General features: G+C 37.9%; 1 pseudogene across 1 annotated transcript; it reads left to right on the top strand.

Annotated features, from left to right (window-relative positions):
- The first annotated feature begins 300 nt into the window (after window positions 1-300).
- LOC308524125 (olfactory receptor OR51C1-like) lies at window positions 301-1,240 on the top strand (annotated as a pseudogene). The gene has a single exon. The product of its transcript is annotated as an olfactory receptor OR51C1-like (transcript).
- Window positions 1,241-11,531: the final 10,291 nt, after the last annotated feature.

Genomic DNA, 11,531 nt, shown 5'->3' with positions numbered 1-11,531 from the left:
CTATGTAGCCCCCTGTTTCATACATAGATGGAAATATGCTGAAGCCTAGATATGACATGTGGGATTCTTGCGAAAGCCCAGGTGTCTTCATATAGTTTAGTGGTCTGTCTCTTTCCCTAGATTAACTAAATCTAAGAAAAAAATAACTGGGTATGCACTTCACTTCTGCTGAAGAACAGGACAAGGTTCATAGTGAACGTACTTTATGCAATATATAGAAGAGAATGAAAATTATTTTCTTCCCTATTTTTACAGGATATGCGTTTCTTTCCCCAGGGAAAGCTACTTCCTTCACTCATCATGCCATCCTTCAATGAGAGCATCTCCCACCCTGCAGTTTTCCTCCTTACGGGCATCCCTGGTTTTGAAACTTACCATGCCTGGATCTCTATCCCATTCTGTTGTCTCTATGCCGTTGCCATCTCTGGGAATGGAATGATCTTGTTTGTCATCATCACTGAGTCCAGTCTTCATGAACCCATGTACTATTTCCTCTCTATGCTATCCTGCACGGACCTAGGACTGTGCCTTTCCACACTGGTCACCATACTGGGTATTTTCTGGTTTAATGCTCGAGAAATCAGCTTTGATGCCTGCGTTGGCCAAATGTTCTTTATCCACGGTTTCACGTTCATGGAGTCCTCAGTACTCCTGGCGATGGCCTTTGACCGCTTCATTGCCATCTGTAACCCACTGAGATATGCCACAATCTTAACCAATTCACGGATCATCAAAGTGGGCTTTGCAGTAGTTATTAGGGGAACAACAGCTCTAGTGCCTTTACTTCTGCTCCTGAAGCGTCTGTCCTTCTGCCGTAGTCATGTTCTGCACCATTCTTATTGTTTCTACCCAGATGTGATGAAGCTTTCGTGCACAGAAACCAAGATCAACAGTGCATTTGGCCTGTCCATTGTTATCGCTAATGCTGGCGTAGACTCTGTCTTGATCCTCCTCTCATATGTTCTGATCATCCACTCTGTGCTCAGCATTGCCTCCCCAGAGGAAAGGAAAAAGGCCTTTGGAACCTGCGTCTCACACATAAGTGCTGTTGCCATTTTCTACATCCCCATGATCAGCTTGTCACTGGTGCATAGATTTGGGCAGCACACCCCTCCCCTTGTGCATACTCTCATTGCCAATGTTTATCTACTTATCCCTCCTGTAATGAATCCCATAATCTACAGTGTAAAGACCAAGCAAATTCGTAAGGCTGTGCTCAAAATATTTCTTTCTAAGCTAATTTAGGAAATTTTTAGATTACCATATCTTTACAAAGTCCTCTCTAACTCATATTTTATCATCTACCAATATGAGTTACAACCGTACCTTGAAAAAGCATGTTTCTATATGCTTCCAGTCTATTGTGACGAACTGGTAATTTACTAATGCCTTTACCTTTCATCCAGCCACTCAACCCACCTCTGACAGCTCTCAGTCTATTCCATGTATACATGCCTCTGTTTCTACTTTGTTCATAAGTTTATTTTGTTCATTAAATTAGATTCCTCATATATTGTTCATTGTATTCCACATATTTTTAAATGGAGTTCTATTTAAACACTTGGAATATTCCTTTTAATAGCTTCCACTTTCCCTTCAGTATTCTCCTGTATAAAATTTCGGCTGTAGTTTCATCCATCAATGTTATTTCATCATTTGTTCTATTTTTCATGAATTTTCCAAAATTTATAGATCACTAATTATGCTGTTATCCAGTGATACTACTAATTTAATCTTTATTTCAACTCAAAATCTCCCCATTCTAGGGTGAGAGTAGTTTGGGCATGTGTGCTCTCTCCACTTGCCTTATAATCTTGAATTCATCTTTGTTTTTGTTGTAACAGTATTGTTATTGTGATAGAATTCACACACAACACAATTCATCAATTAAATGTGCAAAATTGAATGGTTTTTTTATTATATTCACAGAGTTGTGCAACTGTCACCACAAAACGTTTTAGAACATGTTCATAATCATAAAAGAAAACTGAACAAATCCGTTCCTACCTGGTTCTATGTCTTATGATTGCTGTGATACTGGCAAACCACTGGTGAGCAAACACATGGGAAATTCATTAACACCATTTGTCCCTTACTTTTGCCCTATTAAATCTTTTACTTGGAGCTGTTCAGGGTTGAATTGCTATTGAATAAGAAGTGGAATTGAAATTAATTTCTAGGACTATCCTTTGGGGAAGTAGACTTAGTTAGACTGAAAAAAAATTGCCCTTCATACTCTGTCTTTTGGGGCACAAAGGTTAGCAGGACACAGCTATTTAGTTCTTTCCTAGGAATTTGTGTTCCTGCTGGGTAAATGTCTCTCACCGGGCAGCTTCTGGATTCTCCATAAAGGTTTTCTTTCTTAAATCTGGTTGCTCTCTCTTCATGAGAACTCCTCATGAATTCTCCTGCAAAAGAGAACATCTTTGGAGATGGTTTAAGAGGACAAGATTGGGCAGGGACTGTTTCCCTGACCTTAGAACAGAAAGACTTTTTATTTTTATTTTTATTATTTAAGGTGGTGAGATTGAGATAATCTTTCTCTCTTCTATCTCAATTTAAAAGACTATATGCTCAAGACTATCTGCTCAAGTATCTTCTGGCAAGGATGTGGTGAGAAGGAAACCCTTATATATTGATGGTGGGAGTATAAATTGGTCCAACTACTATAGAAAACAATGAGTTTCTTCAAAAATTTAAAAATAAACCTACTATATAATCCAGCAATTCCACTTATACTATATAATCCAGCCTTTCCACCCAAAGGAAATGAAAACAGGATCTGAAAGAGATATATACACTCTCATGTTTATTGCAGTATTATTCATAATAACCAAGATATGAAGATGACCCAAATATTCATCAGTGGTTGAATGGATAAAAAAATGTGGTACATATACACAATAGAATATTGTTCACACATGAAAAAGGGATATTTTCTCTCATTTGTGACCACATGAGTGGATCTTAACCCTATGCTAAGTCAGGTAAATGAGAGAAAGACAAGACTGTATGATTTCACTTATATGTAGAATCTAAAAAAGCTAAACGTTTAAAAAACAGCGTCGAATGGTGTTTCTGGGGAGTAGGGGGTGGAAAAGAGTGATGGTGTTTAAGGGAACAAACTTATAATGAGTAGTAAAAAAGTAATAGAGATCTACTACCCAGTATAATGGATATAGACAATAATATTATGCTTTAATTATTAATGTAATAAATATTGGTACATTAGAAATCATATTATAATATATAAGAGTAGCAAAGCAGCACACACTACATTTTAAATATACAGAGTGTTATACATCAAATTTATTTAAAAAAATGAGTAAGTAAGTAAGTAAATAAATAAAGACTGCTGCTTCCTGGGATGACTTTTCAAAAAGCACAGGATAGGGTTGAATAACTTCCCCTTCCACACCGAATAATTTTTCTTTGCACGATGTCAGTGTTTAGTGCATTGAAATATTTTCTGAATGCATCAGGGACTGTATGATATTCAGATAGTTTATAAAACCAACAGCTCAGAAATTGGTTAACTCAGTAGTAGATATTCAAGAGATTCATTTATTATGTTAACTTAAAAATAATTGCTGCAATGTTTAAAAGTTTTTACAAATATAGAATACAGTCATGAGCTCGTATTCATTCATTCCACAGTTTTTAAAACATTGAGTTCTTTTAAAGGAAGGACTGGCAGAAACATGGCATTCGGAGTCAGAAAGGGGAAAATTCAGTCCTAAATCTGCTATTGACTCGGGTGAACGTGAGAGCATGATTCCTCTGAGCCTGTTTTCTAATCTTAGCCCTAGTTCTTCCACCTTAAAAAGAACCGCGATCCAGTGCATGCTGTGACAGCCATGGCTATGAGACTTCCTACTGGGAGCTGTCAATTCATATGTTCCTGGTGGTCTGGTTACAGAAAAGAATTCCCAGAGGGAGGAAAGAGGCATTTAAATAAATATATCTTTCCAAAACTAGTTGTTTACATTGGCTCAGGAGTTTCAGTGCAAGAAGCTCCGGGGTGGTTTAAGAGTCAGAATTTAAGAAAAGGGAGCTCTCAGGTGACCTGTGGACTTTGAATGATAATGATGTGTCCAAATGGGTTAATCAGTTATAACAAATGTACCATCTGGTGGGCGGGATGGTGCTAATGGGGAAAGCTACATATGTGTGGGGCAAGGTGTATTTGGGCATTCCTTGTATTTTCTTTTTAATTTTGCTGTGAACTTAAAACTGCTCTAAAAAATAGTCTTAAACAACAATAAAAATTAAGTAGGGGGATATTTACACATTTTCATTATGATTATTTCTATATCTAAACTTGAAACTGCCTATTAATTTTAATGTACTTTTAAAGTTTTTCAATTTTTTTAAAATAATCCTCTACATGAAGATTTTTTAAAAAAAATATATTTTATTGATTTTTTTTTTTTTTTTTTACAGAGAGGAAGGGAGAGGGGTAGGGAGTTAGAAACATCCATGAGAGAGCAACATCGATCAGCTGCCTCCTGCACACCCCCTATTGGGGATGTGCCCGCAACAAAGGTACATGCCCTTGACTGGAATCGAACCTGGGACCTTTCAGTCTGCAGGCTGACACTCTATCCACTGAGCCAAACCGGTCAGGGCTACATGAAGATTTTTGCCAATCAAAAAAGAAAATCTTAAGCAGCATTCTCAGGCAATATGTGAAGATGTACATAAACACATACAAACACACACACACACACACACACACACACACACGGCAAAAGAAAGAGAATGGGATACTGTGAACAGGAAAAGAAAAACATAAAAGGAAAGCTACCCTTGCTCCCAAGTTTGCTAATAGAGATCCCTGCATTAGAATAGTTCTACTATTTCCCAGGGGTTTTCTGGTTAAGAGATTTCAGGCAGCCTGGGTTAAGGTGCTTATATATACCACCCATCCCTGAACAAAACACTTCCCCAGCTCCTGAGGCCCTTTCTGGAAAACAGGGCAGGAAAGATCACATCTTCATACTTTGTAAGTAAAACTACTGCATTCAGGGAAAACATCAGACTTTACACATACTGGTTTCCTTTAAGAATGGGAAAGATGCATTAACTGCGATGAGCTCTCATGAGTGCCTAGAGAAAACTGTAGGAAGCTTTTCCCTGAAATCTGTATTTGGTGACACTATAGTCTAACTGATTGGGTTTCTTTGATCTGTGTGCCATATGTTTTGATGTTTAGAAAGTCCTCCACCTGCCCTTGCATTTGTGAGTTTTCTGGTTGGTTGTGCCACATTTCAAAATCATCACCTAAGAGCAGCTGGCTTTACTGCCCCCGTCTACCACCCACATCATTCTCATCCACACTTACAACTATTAAATGCCTCCCATGTACTAGTTAGCAGGTTAAATGCTTTATAATTGCTATCTCATTTAATCTTTAAACATTAATGCTTTTGGTAAGCTTCCAGTTTCACAGAACTAGATTCTAATGTGCTTATTTGGAAAACCACAGCTAATTGGTGGCAGAGCCACCATTTAAACCTAGGTTAGCCGACCCTATAAGCATATTAATGGTTTTCTAGTTCAGGGGAGAGAGACAACTCAAAGTATTCCTGCACAGAACCTGCAGCATGCTCCTAGAGTGGGACTGAAATATTATCTTCATAGAAGGAGAGAATAATGATAAAAAAGGAGGCACATCAAAATTTACCTTAAAATAGTAAGGCATATTTGGCCGTCAAAAAAATCAACACAGCCAGGCTGTTGAGGCTTGGTGGTTGAATGTTGACCTATGAACCAGGAGGTCATAGTTTGATACTTGGTCAGGGTACATGCCCAGGTTGCCAGCTTAATCTCCAGTAGGGGGTGTGCAGATGGCAGCCGATTGGTGATGATTCTCTCATTGATGTTTCTTTTTTTTTATTTATTTTTATTTTTTAATTAAATCTTTATTGTTCAGATTATTACATTTGTTCCTCTTTTTTCCCCAAAAAACTCCCCTCCTCCCAGTTCCCCCCCCCCACCCTCCGCCCTCACTCCCAACCCACTGTCCTCATCCATAGGTGCACGATTTTTGTCCAGTCTCTTCCCGCATCTCCCACACCCCTTTCCCCCCCAAGAATAGTCAGTCCATTCCCTTTCTATGTCCCTGATTCTATTATAATCAACAGTTCATTCTGTTCATCGGATTATTTATTCACTTGATTCTTAGATTCACTTGTTGATAGATGCATATTTGTTGTTCATAATTTGTATCTTTACCTTTTTCTTCCTCTTCCTCTTCTTAAAGGATACCTTTCAGCATTTCATATAATCCTGGTTTGGTGGTGATGAACTCCTTTAGCTTTTCCTTATCTGTGAAGCTCTTTATCTGACCTTCAATTCTGAATGATAGCTTTGCTGGATAAAGTAATCTTGGTTGTAGGTTCTTGGTATTCATCACTTTGAATATTTCTTGCCACTCCCTTCTGGCCTGCAAAGTTTCTGTTGAGAAATCAGCTGACAGTCGTATGGGTATTCCCTTGTAGGTAACTGAGTTTCTTTCTCTTGCTGTTTTTAAGATTCTCTCTTTATCTTTTGCTCTTGGCATTTTAATTATGATGTGTCTTGGTGTGGTCCTCTTTGGATTCCTTTTGTTTGGGGTTCTCCGCGCTTCTTGGACCTGTAAGTCCATTTCTTTCACCAGGTGAGGGAAGTTTTCTGTCATTATTTCTTCAAATAGGTTTTCAATATCTTGCTCTCTCTCATCTTCTGGCACCCCTATAATTCTGATCTTGGTACGCCTGAAGCTGTCCCAGAGGCTCCTTACACTATCCTCGCATTTTTGGATTCTTTTTTCATTTTGCTTTTCCGGTTGGGTGTTTTTTGCTTCCTCGCATTTCAAATCATTGACTTGATTCTTGCGCTCCTCTGTTCTGCTGTCGGGAGTCTGTATAATATTCTTTATTTCAGTCAGTGTATGCTTAATTTCTAGTTGGTTCCCCAATATAACATCGAGGGTCTCATTAGTTTTCTTGTAGATCTCATTAAGTTTATCGGCGGCTTCTAAACAGTTCTTGAGAGACCTTAAAAGTGTGGTTCTGAACTCTATATCTTCCATTGACAATTTTGTCCTGTTTCTTTGTCTCCGCATTTTGTTATGCTTCCTTGGTGCACCCCCTAGTGGTCTTTGTTCGTGGTCTTATAGTTAAATCTTGATTGTTGTAGCTAATTCCAGGGAGGGTTTGACCTCCAGGCCAAGTGGCTATGAGAATCAGCTGTGTCAGCAGTGAGAGAACTTCTGTCCTCTAGAGAGGTGCTAATCTGGCGTTTGCCTGAGGCTATCCGGCAAATGCCTGTGTGCAGGGCTTGGGCGGGGCGGGTCACACAGGATCAACAGGGTGGGCCAGAGAGAGCAGTTATGGCGGCTCTCAGTCCTGTCCCCAGGGACTCTGCCTCTCTGAGTCCCAGCACCCGCTGCAAAGCTCGGAGAGAAAGCTGCACTCGCTCTGACCGAAGCCAGGCAGTCCCGCTTCTCCCGTTTGCGTCTGGGTCCCTAAAGACTCGCCTGTATCTGGAGCTCAGAGTCTGCGACTCCCTCCCGATTGAAAACGCCAACCGTGCCCTCCGCCGCCAGCCCGCTCCGCGCACTCCGCACCTCAGAATTTGACTTCAGCGCTGCGCCTCCTCTGAGTGTCCGTATGCGTTTCTCTTTCCTCCTAGTTGTAGGACTTCCACTCAGCCAGCGTTCCAGTGGTTCTGGGTGATGTCCCTTCCGTCTTTTAGTTTCACTTTTGAAGTAGTTGTTCAAAGCAGCAAACTCCAGCGTTAACCTATGCCGCCATCTTGGTTCTCCCCCCTCTGAGGTTTGATGGTCTGATCAATGTTTCTCTTCATTGATGTTTCTATCTCTCTCTCCTTCCTTCTTCTTTGAAATAAACTAAAAAATATATTTAAAAAAAACAAAGAAAAACCAAACCAACACACACAGTATTCATTCTGTGAGAATGAGAGTTCAGTGAGATTCTTCCAATAGTCACATGTGTAACTTTAGGCTTCATGACATAAATTAGATGATCAAATCAGAAAAGTGTTGAGATCCTGATATATTTCTAGAGTTTTTGGTCAATTCAAATTAATGTTGACTTGATAAATGAACCAATGGAGCAAATAACAAGTCTTGGATTTAAATTGTATCAAAAAGTATCTATTATCTTCTCACACTGCACAATACACTGCAAAGGTACTGGGAATAAATCATAAATAAGCAATTATCTACCTGCTAGTACCTTATGTTAGTGGAAGAGGCATATTTTCAAAAAACTATGTTCATACAATGGAACAGCTTCTATTCCAGATGAATAAATAAAAAAGAATGTGACTCCAGTGGAAGGAGATTTCCTTCTGACTTGACATAGAGAAGATGATGCCACGAATGCTTCCAGATGTAAACAAATTAATGTTGAATCGATAAAAGGACCAAAGGAGAAAATAATGAGTCTTTAGAATTTAGAACTTAGGCTCATTCAAAGAAGAGTGGGAAATACGTGAATAAAGTGAAGGACAGCATTGTGAAAGAACTTGCTACATTTGGTAGTTTGATGAAGTAGGAAAATCCCATGTTGACTATATTTATTTGGGAAGAGGTTAGGTAGCAGTAATAGTAGGTTTTGGTGAGATTGGGAAGATCCTTGGCTGCTGTTGTAAAGCGATAAAGAATTTTAATTTTTTGCTGAAGGCAGTGAAGAGCTATGTATAAGGAGGGATGTGAAGATGTGCTTTTGAGATACCCATGTCAATATGGAAAATTTGGAAACACTTGCAACTCAGACAGGGATATTACTTAAGAGAATATTGCTGTAGTTCCTGCAAAAACTAATGAGAGTTTTATATAAAATGGAGGTGATGGAATTGGACGATAGGGATGGTCAATCAAAGTCTAGGTAAGATCTGAATCTATAGAGGGACATAGACAGTTGTGTAGGCACAATTCTAAAAGGGCCCTCAAGGTTCTGCCCCCTAAGTCCTTGTCCAGTATAAAATCCACAACTTGAGTGTGAGTGAACCTATGAATGTGATGGGGTATCACGTCTGTGATTATGTTATATTGTATAGCAAAGGGAGTTTACAGATGTAAATAAGGTACCTAATTATTTGACTCTGATTTAATCAAAAGGAAATTATGCTGGATTAGACTGACCTAATCATTTGAGCCTTTAAAAGAGACAAGAAACAGCAGAAAGATTCCTCTACTGGAGTAGAAGATGCAAATATCATGTTGTGACAGATCTACATGGCTGGGAGCTAAGAACTACCCTCAGCCCACAGCAGCAAGAAAACGGAGACCTCAGTCCTACACCACAAGGAGCTCAATGTGAGATCCTGAGCAGAGATCCTATTCATGTTGTGTCAGATGTCTGACTTACTGAAATGTGAGATAAGGGAGGTGTCTTATTTTAAGTCATGCATTTGTGCTAGTTTTCATGCAGCAACAGAGAACTAATGCTACAGAGTATGTTTCAGTCTAAAAAGAAGCCAGATTTCAACTATAGGTGTGAACCATCAGGGAAATGAGGATAAACAAATGTTCAATAAACTGTTGGTTAAACAAAGGATATCAGTCCATGCTACAGGGAAGCAGGGTTAATAAGAGGATTGCTGGTTTTTTTATTGTGTGTTTGTGTTTGTTTTTTGTTTTACATTGTGTTTAGCTTGAAAACGAAGTTGACATATTTACAAACTATGCTAATGTTACAAATGAAAAGGAATATAAATCTAATAAAAAATAAAAAATGTTGGAGTTACTTCCTGGAGCAGAAAGAGACCTTATATTGATTCTTTTTCCAGTGTTTAAATAATTTCCACATTCCTTACTATCTTAAAGATAATTCCATATTGGATCCCTGTTACATTCAAACACGACCTTTTAACACGCTGTATCTCACGCTATAGTGGCATTGTAGAATACAGAAATCCACTTACCGTGGACATGCTTACAATTTCTTCATGGAGATTTTTACCTATCATCTCCTGCACAAGTTGTCTTCATGTCCTTAAGAAAGCCTTCTTGATCTTCCCCACACAACTTTTTCATATATACAACCTCTGTATTTTAAACACAGACCCTTTAGTGTGTATATCATACTGCATTTTACTTGTCTGTTTAGCTATTCATTTTCTTCACTATCTACTAATATCCTTGAGGGCAGGTGCCATGTCTAATTTGCTTCTGTATCCCTATTGTATGGATTATAACATGTACCCAATAATTTAATGTTAAACTAAAATTCCAAAAGTGTTTGAGAAGCTGGGTGGTAGCATTGTCTTTGAAAAGGAGCATAGAATTACTCTCATTAAGGAAGGAATTAAGAAAGGTTGAGAAAGTCATAGATGTGGAGGAAGGAGGGACCACATAAAGAAAATATTAATCAGGGGACACTGTCTAAGTCAGACGGATAATATATCTATATTTTCTCTCTGCTATCAGATCATAAGGCATGTGGATAAGTATAAGGGACATGCAAATAAAAGTGGAAAATGAAGTGAAAGAAATTATGGTATAATGTTAGCTTTAATTTTTAAAAGTGACAATACCTAATATTTGGTGATTTTTTACATTACAGTGAGATAGCAAAGTTTTTCACACACATTAAGTAATTTAATCCTCACAATAATTCCATCAGTATATATATTATCATTACTTAGAAATAGAGAATTCCAGACACACACTGTTTAGTAACACATCCTGTAGGTTGTTCAGTTGATATGTATATCAGTCCATGCTTGAATCCATCAGTTTAGAATATGCAATCCTAAAAAATTAATTTGGGATGCCAATTAAAAGTTCATAGCATCAAAATATTTATTATACTGACCTTGGAGACTCTCTATACTCAAATAGTTCTGATTGTCATTGTCTTGATTTGTTTATACTTGTTATGTGGTATGAAAATTAATTAGGTACAGTTCAAGTTATGAGATTGCAAATAGGGTGTATGTTCACACAGGATATTATCACAACATTTAACAGATAGTAGGGGCTCAACAAATGTTAGCTCTTCATTATGATTAGATATAATCAACCTGATTGACAGAAAGTACTCAGGTGATAAAGAGAAGATTTCTCTTTGGGTCACTGGAAGTTAACTTACTTTATTGACTAAATTGAATCACTGCATATATTGTTTGCTGTTCATCTAAAATTTTGTACAGCTCTATAGACATATTTCAACAAATACTTATTGACTGCTGACCAAGTGAAATCAGGAAGTGAATGGGTATAAACCTCCCTGAACACACATGTGAATTCAAATAAAGTAGGCCTCTATTAGATTTGTTTGTGTACAAGGTCTGTATCCTCACATAATTGTTTGTTTCCTATTTTATGCTCCTTGATTAGATGTGATCTTAGTTTTCTTTTTTAAAACCAATCTTTTGAGCTTTTTATATAATATAGAGATTATCTTTTATAAATGTTTATGTGGTGAAGTAATTAATTTCAAGTTGACCGCATTTTAGAGAAATATGATTTATCATTGCAGGATATTCAGATTAAGATTCTGCAGTTTGAGTTCAAC

This window comes from Myotis nattereri (assembly GCF_964212035.1).
Source record: "Myotis nattereri genome assembly, chromosome: 9".
In the NCBI taxonomy this organism is placed as follows: domain Eukaryota; kingdom Metazoa; phylum Chordata; class Mammalia; order Chiroptera; family Vespertilionidae; genus Myotis; species Myotis nattereri.
This window is presented reverse-complemented; position numbering and strand designations above follow the sequence as displayed.